The 15,605-nt window shown below is 39.3% G+C and overlaps 1 pseudogene; it reads right to left on the bottom strand.

Annotated features, from left to right (window-relative positions):
- Nucleotides 1-12,251, bottom strand: part of LOC144250232 (histone acetyltransferase KAT2B pseudogene) — a 35,891-nt pseudogene extending 23,640 nt beyond the window's left edge.
- Nucleotides 12,252-15,605: the final 3,354 nt, after the last annotated feature.

Raw genomic sequence — 15,605 nt, 5'->3', positions numbered from 1 at the left:
CCAAACTACAGCACTGACCAAAGGCGCAGACTACTGGAGGAAGTTGGAAAGATTCATTATGGTAGTTGTTTCCAGTCTGAAAATATAGAAGGCACAGGAATGTTGAAGGGGAAAGTGACACCATTGTTCATAATGCAAAGTAGAGTGTCCTTTTGGAGGCTCACCAGGAACACAAGTTGGATCCCCCAAGAGAGAGAGGGTACATTTAGTGCAGACAAAGAACAGCCTCACAGCTTATCAAAATATGAAAACATAGCCACATGAGATAACACGAATACGGGGGGGGGTTGGTGTCTTTGATTTCATGCCACAGAACCATGTCCCTGGGAATCAGGGATGGAATTGGAATTAATTGTATCAGTTACAGTTCCCATAAGTCATTACCTTGCTACACCAGGGATGTAATTCAGAAAGGGGCAATAGAAATGTGTGGTCAAGAGGAAAATGGAGCAGACTTTAATTTAAACATGTTGCTTGGAAGCATAAAAATGTTGTTTGGAATCCTACTGTATTCTGCATGTTGGAAGTGATGGAGGGTCATCTAATCCAATTCTTACACCCATGAAATGAAAGCAAGGGAAAAGTGGTGGCTTTCGAGGCAAAGATGACAGAAACAGAGCAATGCATTCCAGCTCTGTGGACTCCAAGAAAAGTTTAGGATGACAGATGGACAGCATGAAATGAAAATAGAGTTTCCAGTGACATTACAAAGAAAAGATGATACAATGGCCTTTTCCTGATTAATCACAAGATTAAAAGCTAAAGAACATAGGGGCTATTAGGCAGCACAGCATATTCTTTTTCTTTCAAGTCAGCTTAATTCCCTGGGTTTAGATTGAAACATTATTCATGATACTCCTAAATTGAACCAGAATCTACAGGATAATTGGAGCTTTAAACTATTTTTTCCTCTTCTTCAATCAGAAATTATATTATTATCATTATCTGTCAAACATACTTCCTTCCTCCTACCCAAACATCATTGTTAGTTTCCTGAATGTTAGTTTCCTGTGTCATTATTAGTTTCCTGAATGTAGGAATTTTTCAGGGTTATGGGAGAGAATATGCTATCCTGGACAATTCACAGCGGAGTAAAGGCATTAAGTGTCCAGGGGTGTGAGACACGAATACTCTTCTCAAACTGTTCAGAAAGGTTGAATTAGGGAAAGAGGCAAGATAAAGTACATGTGGCAAAATATGAAAAGTCTGTGACTCCTCCTAGACATTCCAAATAACTGTCATGGAGAGGCAGGAAATAAAGTTTGTCCAGGCAATTTCAGTCTTCTTCCCTCCCCCACTAGGAAGAAAAGTTTTGCTTTCATTTGCAAATACACTGACTTCAATATTTCACATGTGTATATGAATATTTCAACTATTATAATATAGATCTCTCTCCCTCATTAATGACGTGTTAAAATCTTTAAAAGCTGTTTGCTCAACAAGATTGGTCAACAAGATTGGTTAGATCAATTAGAAAGGCCATATCGGGATTCTCTTAACAGTCTTATGACATTTCTAAAGTTTAAAAATCCTGCAGAATAAAAAACATCTAAATTTAGTATAAAGAGTCAATAACTGTGGATTCGAACTAATATAAGAATGAATGAAAGTAGAATTTGGCTTTACAGGAGGAAATGTGACCAGTCCAGGAACAGGGCAGCAATGAAGTTATGTAAGTTGTCAAGAGTTTGACCATGAAACTGTTCCATGATGCGTGCCCTAATGAAAACCCTGAGGTGCCGGTTTCCATGACTCTGTACACTATGCTTTGCTTTGCTTCACATTCTCTATATTGAAGAACCTGGAATAGAGCAGCTTTGTATTTCTCCAAAACATTTCATTTAATTTCAACTGGAGGAAGACCTTTCTAACATGTGGGACATGAGTAGTCACATTGGGTTTGGCCTTCTGATCCTCAGGTGGGGTGTTTGTCATCAAATATAGCAGTTGTCCTTGGAGAGGATCAGTATTCAGGGTCAGTACCAACAGCAGAGAACTCAGCCCATCACAGGTTGAAAGTAGAGCACTGCAGCACCAAGGGAATAAGGATGTTGCTCTTTTACATCCACTCTCCAACAGAGAGTGGATGTAAATGAAATGAACATTTCATTTTCAATGGGAGTACTTAAGTAGGATTGATTGTTCTTCCAATGGTAATGTCCAGTTCTTTGTTCTCTCAAGAGCAATGTGTACCAATTGTAGCATAAAATATTTTGCTTAGAAATATTTTTCTATTACATTGAGCCTTTATAGTGTCACACACTCTGTGCAAAACATCACATCATTTCATGTAAATTTCACAATTCTCTGAACTAGATATTATGAGTCCCATTTTACAGGTTCATAAAATGAGCTTTATGGAGGGAAGCTTCATTACTTTTCTTCCGAAGACACTCCGTGGTAAGAAACAGCAGAGGTGATTTCAAATCTGATTCCAAATCCATAATTATTAACCCTGTATACTCAACAAACTTTACATCATGGACTTGCTGAAAAGAGACTTATAAACTGCTTTATGAAGAGTTTGTAATTAGGCAATCAAAATATGCTACCATCCAATCGGTAACCATGTGTGCCAACTGTCTTGTAGGACCATGACAATGAAATAACTAGTTGAAATTAATCATGGAATAAATATAGAGCAAAAAATGCAAAGAAGAGATATTTTCGCCGATTATTTAAAATTAGTATGAAAAGTACTTTTAAAAAGTACTTTTCATACTAATTTTAAATAACATATTGTAATAATATTCAAAATGCAATTTGAGTCCTATTTGTGCTTAGCAAAAAACTATATCAACACTTTGTTTCCAAATCCTATGACGTTCCTGAGGATAAATTTAAATTCATTATTGTGGAGTCGGAGAAGATGGCGGCCGGCGAGGAAGCAGCGACTCCAACGTCTCCACTTTAACGGGATAAGAAAGACCCACCTGGACAGCTGCAGCCTACATACGGAGAAACTCTTAGCATAATTCCCTTTAGAGGAGAGCAGCCGTGATCTGGTAGGTTTATTGGAAGTGACAGTTTGTCCCAGAGAAGTGGATCTTGGGCGGCCACTCGGGCACAGAGGTCTAGTCCGCAGACATTAGCCACTCCGGCAAGGGGCTCCCCCGGGAGGCCTAGCTCTCGCTTTGCAAGCAGCCACCCCACCTATCCGGTTCCTCTAACCGGCTCCACAGGTGGCAACGCGGCGGGTGCAGAAGTCAAGTCCCGGAGCCAGCAATCGTTTTTGCAGCGGTGGTTACCCTGAGCGGCTTGGGCCGCCCCGCCCGAACCCGCAGTGGGCCTCCGCCATCCGGGCTTCCCCGGAAGGCATAGCGCTCGCTCTGGGAGCAGCTGTTTCTCCATCCCGGTCCCTAACCACGCGGCCACAGCTAACTGGCTCCACAGGTGGCAACTCGGCGGGTGCAGAAGTCAAGTCCCGGAGCCAGCAATCGTTTTTGCAGCGGCGGTTACCCTGAGCGGCTTGGGCCGCCCCGCCCGAACCCGCAGTGGGCCTCCGCCATCCGGGCTTCCCCGGAAGGCATAGCGCTCGCTCTGGGAGCAGCTGTTTCTCCATCCCGGTCCCTAACCACGCGGCCATAGATAACCGGCTCCTCAGGTGGCTCTGCGGCGGGGGCTGAAGTCAAGTCCCGGAGCCAGCAATCGCTTTTGAAAGCGGCGGTTACCCTGAGCGGCTTGGGCCGCCCTGCCCGAACCCGCAGTCGGCCTCTGTCATCCGGGCTCCCCCGGAAGGCATAGCGCTCACTCTGGGAGCAGCTGCTTCTCCCTCCGGGTCCCTAACCACACGGCCACAGCTAACCGGCTCAACAAGTGGCACCGCGGCGGGTGCAGAAGTCAAGTCCCGGAGCCAGCAACCGCTTTTGCAAGCGGCGGTCACCCTGAGAGGCTTGGGCCGCCCCGCCCAAACCCGTAGTAGGCCGCCGCCAATTTCCAGCGAAATCGAGGGGCTCCAGACAGATTTCCATCGTGCAAAGTTAGACTGCGGGAGCTCCTTTTCTCCGCACGGAGGGGTGCATAGCCTGATAGGCAATCGCCCTGCGGCTGGAGTCTGTGGCGCGCACTAGGGAGCTACAAGGTGCCGGAGCGGGGGGAGCAAAGATACCTGCGGCCCACTGGAAAGACAGGCCAGGGGGTAAAGTTCAAAAACACAACAGTTGCACCAAGCAGAAAGAAACGCGAGCAGTATGAAAAGACAAGGAAAGAAAGGACTACAAGCTATGCAGGTCAACTCAACATTAGAAGAGGTAATAGCTGCAACTGATGGAATGTCAGATAAAGAGTTCAGGATATACATGCTTCAGATTATCTGGAGTCTCAAGGAAGACATGAGACAGCAAAATCAGACAATGAAAGATCACATTGACAAACAAATCCAGGAAGTAAAAGATCAATTTCACAGGGAGATAGAGGTAATAAAAACAAACAAATAGAAATCCTAGAAATGCAGGAAACAATAAACCAACTTAAAAACTCAATTGAGAATACTACCAGCAGAGTAGATCACTTAGAAGAGAGAACATCAGACAATGAAGACAAAGTATTTCAACTGGAAAAGAACATAGACAGCTCAGCAAGTCTGCTAAGAAACCATGAGCAGAACATCCAAGAATTATGGGACAATATCAAAAGACCAAATTTAAGAGTCATTGGGATACAAGAAGGCACAGAGCTCCAAACCAAAGGAATAAACAGTCTATTCAGTGAAATAATACGAGAAAACTTCCCAGAATTGAAGAATGAGACAGAATCCCAAATCCTAGAAGCCTACAGGACGCCGAATATGCAAAATCATAAGAGATCCACACCTAGACACATTATAATGAAGATGTCCAACATACAGAATAAGGAGAGAATTTTAAAAGCTGCAAGAGAAAGAAAGCAGATTACACTTAGGGGTAAACCAATCAGGATAACAGCTGATCTCTCGACACAGACTCTGAAAGCTAGAAGATCCTGGAATAACATATTTCAAACATTGAAAGAAAATGGGTTCCAACCAAGAATCGTGTATCCGGCGAAATTAAGCTTCAGGATAGAAGATGAAATTAAAACCTTCCACGATAAACAAAAGTTAAAAGAATTCGCAGCTAGAAAACCATCTCTTCAAAAAATCCTTGGCAAAACATTACAGGAAGAGGAAATGGAAAATAACATTGAAAACCAACATTGGGAGGTAGGACAGTAAAGGGGGGAAAGTAGTCAAAGAGGATAACAAATCAGGTTTAGTAACATCAATAAATAAATATGGCTAGAAGAACAAACCATATCTCAATAATAACCCTAAATGTTAATGGCTTAAACTCACCAATCAAGAGACACAGGCTAGCAGAATGGATTACAAAACAAGACCCAACAATATGCTGCCTACAGGAGACGCATCTGATAGGAAAAGATATTCATAGACTGAAGGTGAAAGGTTGGGAAAAATCATACCACTCATATGGACTGCGGAAACAAGCAGGAGTGGCCATACTCATATCTAATAAAATAGATTTCAAACCAAAGTTAATCAAAAGGGATAAAGAAGGACATGTCATACTGCTCAAGGGAACCATACACCAACAAGACATAACAATCATAAATATATATGCCCCAAATAATGGCGCAGCTGTGTTCATCAAGCAAACTCTTCTCAAGTTTAAGAGTCTAATAGACCACCATACAATAATCATGGGAGACTTCAACACACCTCTCTCACCACTGGACAGATCTTCCAAACAAAAGTTAAATAAGGAAACTATAGAACTCAATAACACAATTAACAATCTAGACTTAATTGACATATATAGACTATACCACCCAACATCAAGTAGTTACACTTTTTTCTCAGCAGCACATGGAACCTTCTCAAAAATAGACCATATATTATGTCACAGGGCAACTCTTAGACAATATAAAGGGGTAGAGATAACACCATGCATCTTATCTGATCACAATGGAATGAAACTGAAATTCAATGATAAAAGTAGGAAGGAAAAATCAAGCATCACTTGGAGAATGAACAATAGGTTGCTGAATGATCAATGGGTTTTAGAAGACATCAAGGAGGAAATTAAAAACTTCCTAGAGTTAAATGAAAACACAGACACAACATATCGGAACCTATGGGACACATTGAAAGCAGTTCTAAGAGGAAAATTCATTGCTTGGAGTTCATTCCTCAAAAAAAGAAAAAACCAACAAATAAATGATCTCATACTTCATCTCAAAATCCTAGAAAAAGAAGAGCAAAACAACAGCAAAAGAAGTAGAAGGCAAGAAATTATTAAAATCAGAGCTGAAATTAATGAAATTGAAACAAAAGAAACAATTGAAAAAATTGACAAAACTAAAAGTTGGTTCTTTGAAAAAATAAATAAAATTGACAGACCCTTGGCCATGCTAACAAAGAGAAGAAGAGAGAGTACCCAAATTACTAGCATACGGGATGAAAAAGGCAATATCACAACAGACACTTCAGAAATACAGAAGATAATCAGAAATTATTTTGAATCCTTATACTCCAATAAAATAGAAGATAGTGAAGGCATAGATAAATTCCTTAAGTCTTATGAACTGCCCAGATTGAGTCAGGAGGATATAGACAACCTAAACAGACCAATAACAATAGAGGAAATAGAAGAAACCATCAAAAGATTACCAACTAAGAAAAGCCCAGGACCGGACGGGTATACAGCAGAGTTTTACAAAACCTTTAAAGAGGAACTAACACCAATACTTTTCAAGCTATTTCAGGAAATAGGAAAAGAGGGAGAACTTCCAAATTCATTCTACGAGGCCAACATCACCCTGATTCCGAAACCAGACAAAGACACCTCAAAGAAAGAAAACTACAGACCAATATCTCTAATGAACCTTGATGCAAAAATCCTCAATAAAATTCTGGCGAATCGGATTCAAATACATATCAAAAAAATTATACACCATGATCAAGTAGGATTCATCCCTGGTATGCAAGGTTGGTTCAATATACGGAAATCAATAAATGTTATCCACCACATCAATAGACTTAAAAATAAGAACCATATGATCATCTCGATAGATGCAGAAAAAGCATTCGACAAAGTACAGCATCCCTTTATGTTCAAAACTCTAGAAAAATTAGGGATAACGGGATCATACCTCAACATTGTAAAAGCAATCTATGATAAGCCACAGGCCAGCATCATTCTGAGTGGAGAAAAATTGAAGGCATTCCCTCTAAGATCTGGTACGAGACAGGGATGCCCTCTCTCACCACTTCTGTTCAACATAGTCCTCGAAACACTGGCCAGAGCAATTAGGCAGACGAAAGAAATTAAAGGCATAAAAATAGGAAAAGAAGAACTTAAATTATCACTATTTGCAGATGATATGATTCTATACCTAGCAGATCCAAAAGGGTCTACAAAGATGCTATTAGAGCTAATAAATGAATTCAGCAAAGTGGCAGGATATAAGATCAACACGCATAAATCTAAGGCATTCCTGTATATCAGCGACAAATCCTCTGAAACGGAAATGAGGACAACTACTCCATTCACAATATCCCCCCAAAAAATAAAATACTTGGGAATCAACCTAACAAAAGAGGTGAAAGACTTATACAATGAAAATTACAGAACCCTAAAGAAAGACATAGAAGAAGACCTTAGAAGATGAAAAAATATACCCTGCTCATGGATAGGCAGAACTAACATCATCAAAATGGCGATATTACCAAAAGTACTATATAAGTTCAATGCAATGCCAATCAAAATCCCAACAGTATATCTTGTAGAAATTGATAAAAGAATCATGAAATTCATATGGAATAATAAAAGACCCAGAATAGCAAAAACAATACTAAGCAGGAAGTGTGAATCAGGTGGTATAGCGATACCAGACTTCAAACTATACTACAGAGCAATAGTAACAAAAACAGCATGGTACTGGTACCAAAACAGGAGGGTGGACCAATGGTACAGAATAGAGGACACAGTAACCAATCCACAAAACTACAACTATCTTATTTTTGATAAAGGGGCTAAAAGCATACAATGGAGGAAGGATAGCATCTTCAACATATGGTGCTGGGAAAACTGGAAATCCATTTGCACCAAAATGAATCTGAATCCATATCTCTCGCCGTGCACAAAAGTTAACTCAAAATGGATCAAGGAGCTTGATATTAAATCAGAGACACGGCATCTGATAGAAGGAAAAGTTGGTTATGATCTACACGCTGTGGGATCGGGCTCCAAATTCCTCAATAGGACACCCATAGCGCTAGAATTAACAAATAGTATCAACAAATGGGACTTACTCAAACTAAAAAGTTTTTTCTCAGCAAAAGAAACAATAAGAGAGATAAACAGGGAGCCTACATCCTGGGAACAAATCTTTACTCCACACACTTCAGATAGAGCCCTAATAACCAGAATATACAAAGAACTCAAAAAATTAGACAATAAGACAACAAATAACCCAATCAATAAATGGGCCAAGGACCTGAACAGACACTTCTCAGAGGAGGACATACAATCAATCAATAAGTACATGAAAAAATGCTCACCATCGCTAGCAGTCAGAGAAATGCAAATCAAAACTACCCTAAGATACCATCTCACTCCAGTAAGACTGGCAGCCATTAGGAAGTCAAACAACAATAAGTGCTGGAGAGGATGCGGGGAAAAGGGCACTCTTGTTCATTGCTGGTGGGACTGCAAATTGGTGCAGCCAATCTGGAAAGCAGTATGGAGATTTCTCGGAAAGCTGGGAATGGAACCACCATTTGACCCAGCTATTCCCCTTCTCGGTCTATTCCCTAAAGCCCTAACAAGAGCATGCTACAGGGACACTGCTACATCGATGTTCATAGCAGCTCAATTCACGATAGCAAGATTGTGGAACCAGCCTAGATGCCCTTCAATAGATGAATGGATAAAAAAAATGTGGCATTTATATACTATGGAGTATTATTCTGCATTAAAAAATGACAAAATCATAGAATTTGGAGGGAAATGGATGGCATTAGAGCAGATTATGCTAAGTGAAGCTAGTCAATCTTTAAAAAACAAATACCAAATGACTCCTTTGATATAAGGGGAGTAAATAAGGACAGGGTAGGGACGAAGAGCTTGAGAAGAAGATTTACATTAAACAGGGATGAGAGGTGGGAGGGAAAGGGAGTGAGAAGGGAAATTGCATGGAAATGGAAGGCGATCCTCAGGGTTATACAAAATGTCATATAAGAGGAAAGGAGGGGTAAGACAAGTTAATACAAATGGAAGAAATGATTTACAGTAGAAGGGGTAGAGAGAGAAAAGGGGAGGGGAGGGGAGGGGAGGGGGGATAGAAGAGAATAGGACAGACAGCAGAATACATCAGAATCTAGAAAGGCAATATGTCAATCAATGGAAGGGAAACTGATGTGATACAGCAATCTGTATACGGGGTAAAAGCGGGAGTTCATAATCCACTTGAATCAAACCGTGTAATATGATGTATTAAGAACTATGTAATGTTATGAACGACCAATAAAAAAAAAATTCATTATTGTGAATGTTATTCAAACCATAGCTCCATTAGGCATCAGATATTTCAAAATATCTGATTTCCTCTTAAACACTAACCCTGTGCCTTCCATTTCTGATTTCATCTTCAGCATTAACCCTGTCCCTTCATTTAAAGGAAGTTCAGTGAAGTTTAATTCCCCCCAAATTACTGAAAAATATCAAATTCAATTTTTTTAAAGGTCTGAAAAAAACAAGAGTTTAATAAGATGCCGACCTTGGTTTCTGTCCCTCTCATCATTTCCTTGAAGGATCTTAACTCAGCTAACCATTTTTAATTAGGCAAAAGTTTGTTGAATTTTGTTGATACTTGCCCTCAACTAGCTTTGAACTATGAATAAATATATCTGAGCAGCTGGCTCCGACAGAGGGCAAGATGGAAGCACCCAATAGAGAATACTATGAACCAATGTTCTTTTCCCTGGAAGTGTTTTTCTTACTCTGATTTTTCTACTCCTTCTCATTTGCAGGCCCCACCTCCTTTGCCATAGGAATGAACTCACCACCTGGACTGGCCCATCAGGGAACTCAAACTTCCCCAAAGAAACAAAGGATGCAAGGTGGAGAGGTGTTCCATATGGAGATCATGCAAGTCCTGCAGTGGCTGACTGCTGTGAAAGAGAAATGAGGGATGGGGACATTGGATCTGCAAGCATCGTTAGATTAACACAGGTTCAAGGCTGTGGCAGGTTTCTCTCTTAAGTAAAGCTAACTAAAATTTTATCTCATAAAATAAAATCTGTAATAGGACTAGCCCAATATTATTGTTCTAGCCAACTGAACTCTCTAACAGTTTACTAACTTGAAACTCAACTTTTCCTTAAGTTGATGAATGTTGACTTGTTCATTCTCTCCCAAATTAATTACTTTCTTTAAATGTCATTTCAAAATCTCTTTTACTTCTTTTAAATAACCTTTTAATGCCACCCTAATGATTATAATTGGATAAAATTCTAATCCTCCATACCTTTCTTGGTTAGCGTTATAGGACATGAAAAGATCTTGGTTGAAATATGTGTGAGCATCAGTGTATAAATGTTTGCATAGATGTCACTCTTCTTTTGATTACTCAATGTAGAGTGAATCAGTCAACCATATTTACCAAGTACTCTCCCTGTAAGGTTTCATAAGTTACAAGGGTGTGTTCTGGATGAAGAAATGTAAAAGACACATCCCCTACTCTCTCAAAGAACAAGATACACACATCATAACTCATACAAAGTCAGGCATTGAATCATTGTGCTTTCACCTTATGTCCTCTTCCTAGCTCATGATTGGCATTGTCTCAGTAGTTATGAATTGAATAGGTTGGCAAGTACTCCTCCTTTCTCTTTCCTTTGTCATTTTATAATGTGTATTTATGTGTGTGTGTGTGTGTGTGTATGTACACATGTATCTTCTACACCTATGGAAGGAATGCCCAGACCAACCCACTCATCAGCTATGTTTATTTTATGTTCATTAAAGAAAGTGAGGAGATTAAATCATGATGAACCAAAGAGCTCTCTTTTCCTCCCCCTCTGACTTGACAAAGACCCAAGTTGAAAACTAAGAACTCTGATAGCTCTGTCAAAGATTCTCACACACCTATTCTGTGAAAGGGGAGTTTTCAAAGTTCTTGACATGGAGCACTGAACAAGAGTCTCTGAATGTGTTTGGGGAAAAATAAATGTGGGGAGTTGAAACATATCTCCTGTTATTTGCAGGATATAAATCCAAAATAATGCCCTGGGGACAAAGAAAGCAACACATAGAAATCAGATTGCTCTAATGCCATCCATCCCCAATTGTCATATGGCACATGCTAGAAATGACTTATATTATGCAAAATAAGAAACAGGAAACTCAGACAGGTGGTTCTCTTGTCATATTAAATAAAAGGCAGTCAGAGTAACAGGTAGATTTGGGGGGAATATATTTTTCTTTGATCAGAGTTAACTAGTGAATGACATACTGAAAATGAATACTTCTTTTTTTTTTCAATTTAAGTAAGATTTATTGCGTGCCTATAGTGTGCATGGACCTTTATTAGACACATTGAAATTCAGGCACAAGAGAGACACAAGATCCCTGACCTTAGGTACCTTATGATCTAATTAGTATAATACAGATTAGAAACAGTAGACAGACAAGTTACATGTCAACAGTTAATTGTTAAAATCAACATTAAAGGGCTGTAATTTAAATAATCAAAAATGGCATCTAATCCTAAAATTATTTACAAAAGGTATTTGGCGTCAGAATCCACAGCACTTCAAACAAGGTAAGTTCCACTGCAGATCAATACCCAAAGATTCAAACACACTGAAACACTTGACAGCACTATGAATGACTTTTGTTATTTTGGATCTTCTGTTTCCTTCTTATTACGGTCTGAAGCCTCCGTAATACCAATTTATCAGACAGAAGCATGTCATCTTGTTGTTCTAGATAATCCAGTAAGTTTTCAGTCCATTCAAGTGCAGCTTTATTACTAATAAGTTTTTCTGGGATCAGTTCTGCTTTTTTAGTTTTAGTGGAAGGCTTTTGCTCCACAGGCTTGGCCTGGTCCTCTGCACCTTCACTGTCAGTTAGCACCTGACAGCTTGAGTCATTACTCCAAGAGTCAAACCACTGATTAATATTCTCAATGTCAACATGTTCACAGTCTTCTGTGTTCTGTAAAACTGTTGCCAAGTTAGCTGCTAAAATGGCTTCTTCATCAATGTTCATGACTGATTTTCTTCATTTCCATGTTTTGGTTATGGTACTTGATTTTGTCATGTTCCAAGTTCTTGACACTTCATAAATTGCATCCAACACTGTCAAATTCTTCCAAAACATTTTTGGGTCAATACCTTCATCCATGTATTTCTGGAGAAGTCCTGTTCGATAGTATCTTTTTACTGTGGCTAAAACTCCCTGGCTCATTGGTTGAATTAGACTTGTTACATTTGGTGGCAAATATTTCACAATTATTCTGCCATCATCTGAACTCAACAGCTCTTCATTTGGATGTACTGGGGGGAAATCTAAAAGAAGCACTGCTTTTGGGAGAAGCCCCTTAGATTTCAAATGCTTCTGTACTTGTGGCACAAAATATTTCTCAAACCACTGTCTGAAAACAGACTGTTCTATCCATGCACCTTTTTGACTGAAGTAAGTGACCGGAAGGTTTGAAAGATCAGTTCCTTTGAATGCACGGGGTTTTTTTGCTTTCCCCACAACATAAAGGTTAAGTTTGTGTAAACCTGTGGCATTTGCACAACACATAATAATGATTCTCTCTCTGCTTGACCTATACTCAGAAGTACTTTGCTCAGAGTCAAGAGCTAATGTCCTTGATGGAAGGCATTTCCAGAACAATCCAGTTTGATCAGCACCATAAATTTGCTCTGGCTGTAGATTCTCTCTCTCAACAAATTCCTGAAAATTACCACAAAATTCACTGGCAGCAGTTTCATCTCCTTTTGATTTTGTTCCTTTCCCAGCAGCCTTTGGAATACCATGGTGCTGCTTAAATCGAGTTAGTCAGCCAGATGATGCATTAAAATCACCTTCTATCCCCAAAGCATCAAAAAAGAACTTGGCTTGTTTTGCACAAATAGTCCCCGACACTGGAATTCCATTTGTTTTCTGTTGGTTAAACCACTCTATCATAACCCTATCAAGTTCCTCATATGTTGATGACTTCATAGATTTACATTTGGATACCCCACTTATAGGATCTGAACTGTTAGCATAGTTTATAATCCTTTCTTTGTTCTTTTTAATATCACGAACTATGGATTCACCAATTCCATATACCACAGAAAGTTTTTTGAAAGAGATACCTTCTTCAAGTTTCTTAATGATGTCAAGGAAAGGGAGGAGGAAGAGGAGGAGGAGGAAGAGGAAAAGAAGGAGGAGGAAAAAGAGGAAAAGGAGGAATAGGAGGAGGAGGAAGAGGAGGAGGAGGAAGAGGAGATGGAGGAGGCAGAGGAAATGGAGAAGGATTAGGAAGAAAAGGAGGCAGAGGAAAAGCAGGAGGTAGATGAGGAGGAGGAGGAGGGGGAGGAGGAGGAGGAGGAGGAAAAGAAGAAGGAAGGGGAGGAGGTGGTTGTGGTGGAGGAGGGGGTGGAGGAGAAGGAGGAGGGGGAGGGGGAGGAGGAGGAATTGGAGGAGGAGGAAGATAAAAAGGAGGAGGGGGATCAAGTGCAGGTTTCAGTTGATGACTGGAGTTAGTATGTAGTAACTCTGTAAGAATGTAAATCTGTGCTCTTTTAAAAGGCTATTACTAAACACACCACACAAATAGGAAAACAGAGAATGGTAGATATAAAGTTTTGTAATTCTATCTCTCATGAATCATTCCAAAATACCACCTAACTTTTCCCCATCTAATCATATCAGCTATTTTTTCCCTGTATAACATCATCCAACATCTGGGTGCTCATGGGCTACCAATATATCCATTTATGAAGTACCTAAAACATGTCTTGTATTTTGTCCAGTGTTAAGCAGAATGTGAAGGAGTAGCAGACATATTCTCTGGCTTTAAAGATGGTGCAATACATTGTGTGGGAGGGAGGAGACTATAATTTTAATCCACATAAAGAGCTTCTCTAAACATTGTTATGTACATGTTGGCATATCTATAATAAATGAACATAAAAATAACCTATTTGCTGACATAACCTTTTTCTACTTAACGTTTTTAATTTAAAACTTTCCTTTTATAGACAAAGAGGGGATTTCTCTTTTATAACATTTTGACCCTTCAAGGATTGTTGATCTATTGAAGCCATATAATAAATGCTTTAAATCCAAAGAGAAATGAAACTAACCAAAGAAGATATGAGTTCTATTACAAATAAGAAAGATATTAAAATGCACTTGTTAGTTCTCATGTAATAAGAGCTCACATGTGATGCCTTCTAGCATAACATGGATACAGTCATGCTTTTGGTGGAAGGGAATTATAGAGCAATTTCTTTAAAACCTTTCCCTCTGGCTGCCTAACTTTGTTAAGCTTCATTTAAATTTTCATTTTACTTAGGAAGTTATAATTGTGTGCCTGGTTGATCCAATAATTCCTTAAAGATTAAAAACTTCCTCCTCTAGATTTCAAATTTGTAGATGATCTGCGGATATTCAGTCACAATACCATGTCAGGCAAAGTCCTGGCAATGTTCAAGAGTTAAAACTAGAACTTAGCCCTTCAAACTTTTTGGCCACAGGGATGCTAAATCTTCATTTTACCCTCTGTGAAAGTGGAGATTAGTGTAAATACACATTGTCCCTAAGAATCTGATCTGGCCCATGGGTAAAAAACAAATAAGCAAAAACAATAACAAGAAGAATTGACCCAGCAATTTCAAATTTTCAGCCAGGTCCTGGTGTAGATGAAAATGGTCCACAAAGAGTAAATGGTTTTATTATTTAAAAAAAAACCTATACATATATATAAATATTCATGAAAAAAGTGATGAATATGGTTCCAGAAAACTGAGTCAGAAAATTAATAATACTTATTTTGCAAGGGATCTGTGTACATATGTGTATATTATTTGAAAAACTGCTAGAAAGCCAAGCAAGGCAGTGTGTCTGTAGTCCCAGCTACTAGGGAGGCAGGAAGATTGGTTAAACCCAGTAGTTTGAAACTTACATACTGAATTACATAGCAAGATTCTATCTAAAGAACAAAAATGAGACAAACAAATACAGAAACAAAAAAAATGCTGGAAGATAGAAAGAATGAGAATATATGTGTGCACTTAATTCTTTAAAAAAGACTGAAAAACTATAGCATCAAATTCCACTCTGAAATGTGCTACCAAAGCTTCTCTGGGTGTGCTCTACAATAATGTATGTTCTGCTGTTGGTATTTATGTTTCCGAGACTGAAAAAATAAGGAGAGAGAGAATGAGTCCTGATTAGGATCACACCCTACAGTGAGAGGTGCAGCCCCAACAAAAGGATTAAGGTTGGCACTATGGAGGTTTAAAGGAAATGGCTGACCCTGTAGTCTGATCAGAGGACAGGGAGGAAGAGAACAAAGGAAAAACAGGAAAGATAGCAAGTGGTGCACATTCAGAGGGAGAACTT

The sequence above is a fragment of the Urocitellus parryii genome, chromosome 14 (genome assembly GCF_045843805.1).
Source record: "Urocitellus parryii isolate mUroPar1 chromosome 14, mUroPar1.hap1, whole genome shotgun sequence".
Lineage (NCBI taxonomy): Eukaryota > Metazoa > Chordata > Mammalia > Rodentia > Sciuridae > Urocitellus > Urocitellus parryii.
Note: the sequence above shows the minus strand (reverse complement) of the source record. Positions and strands in the feature narration are given on the sequence as shown.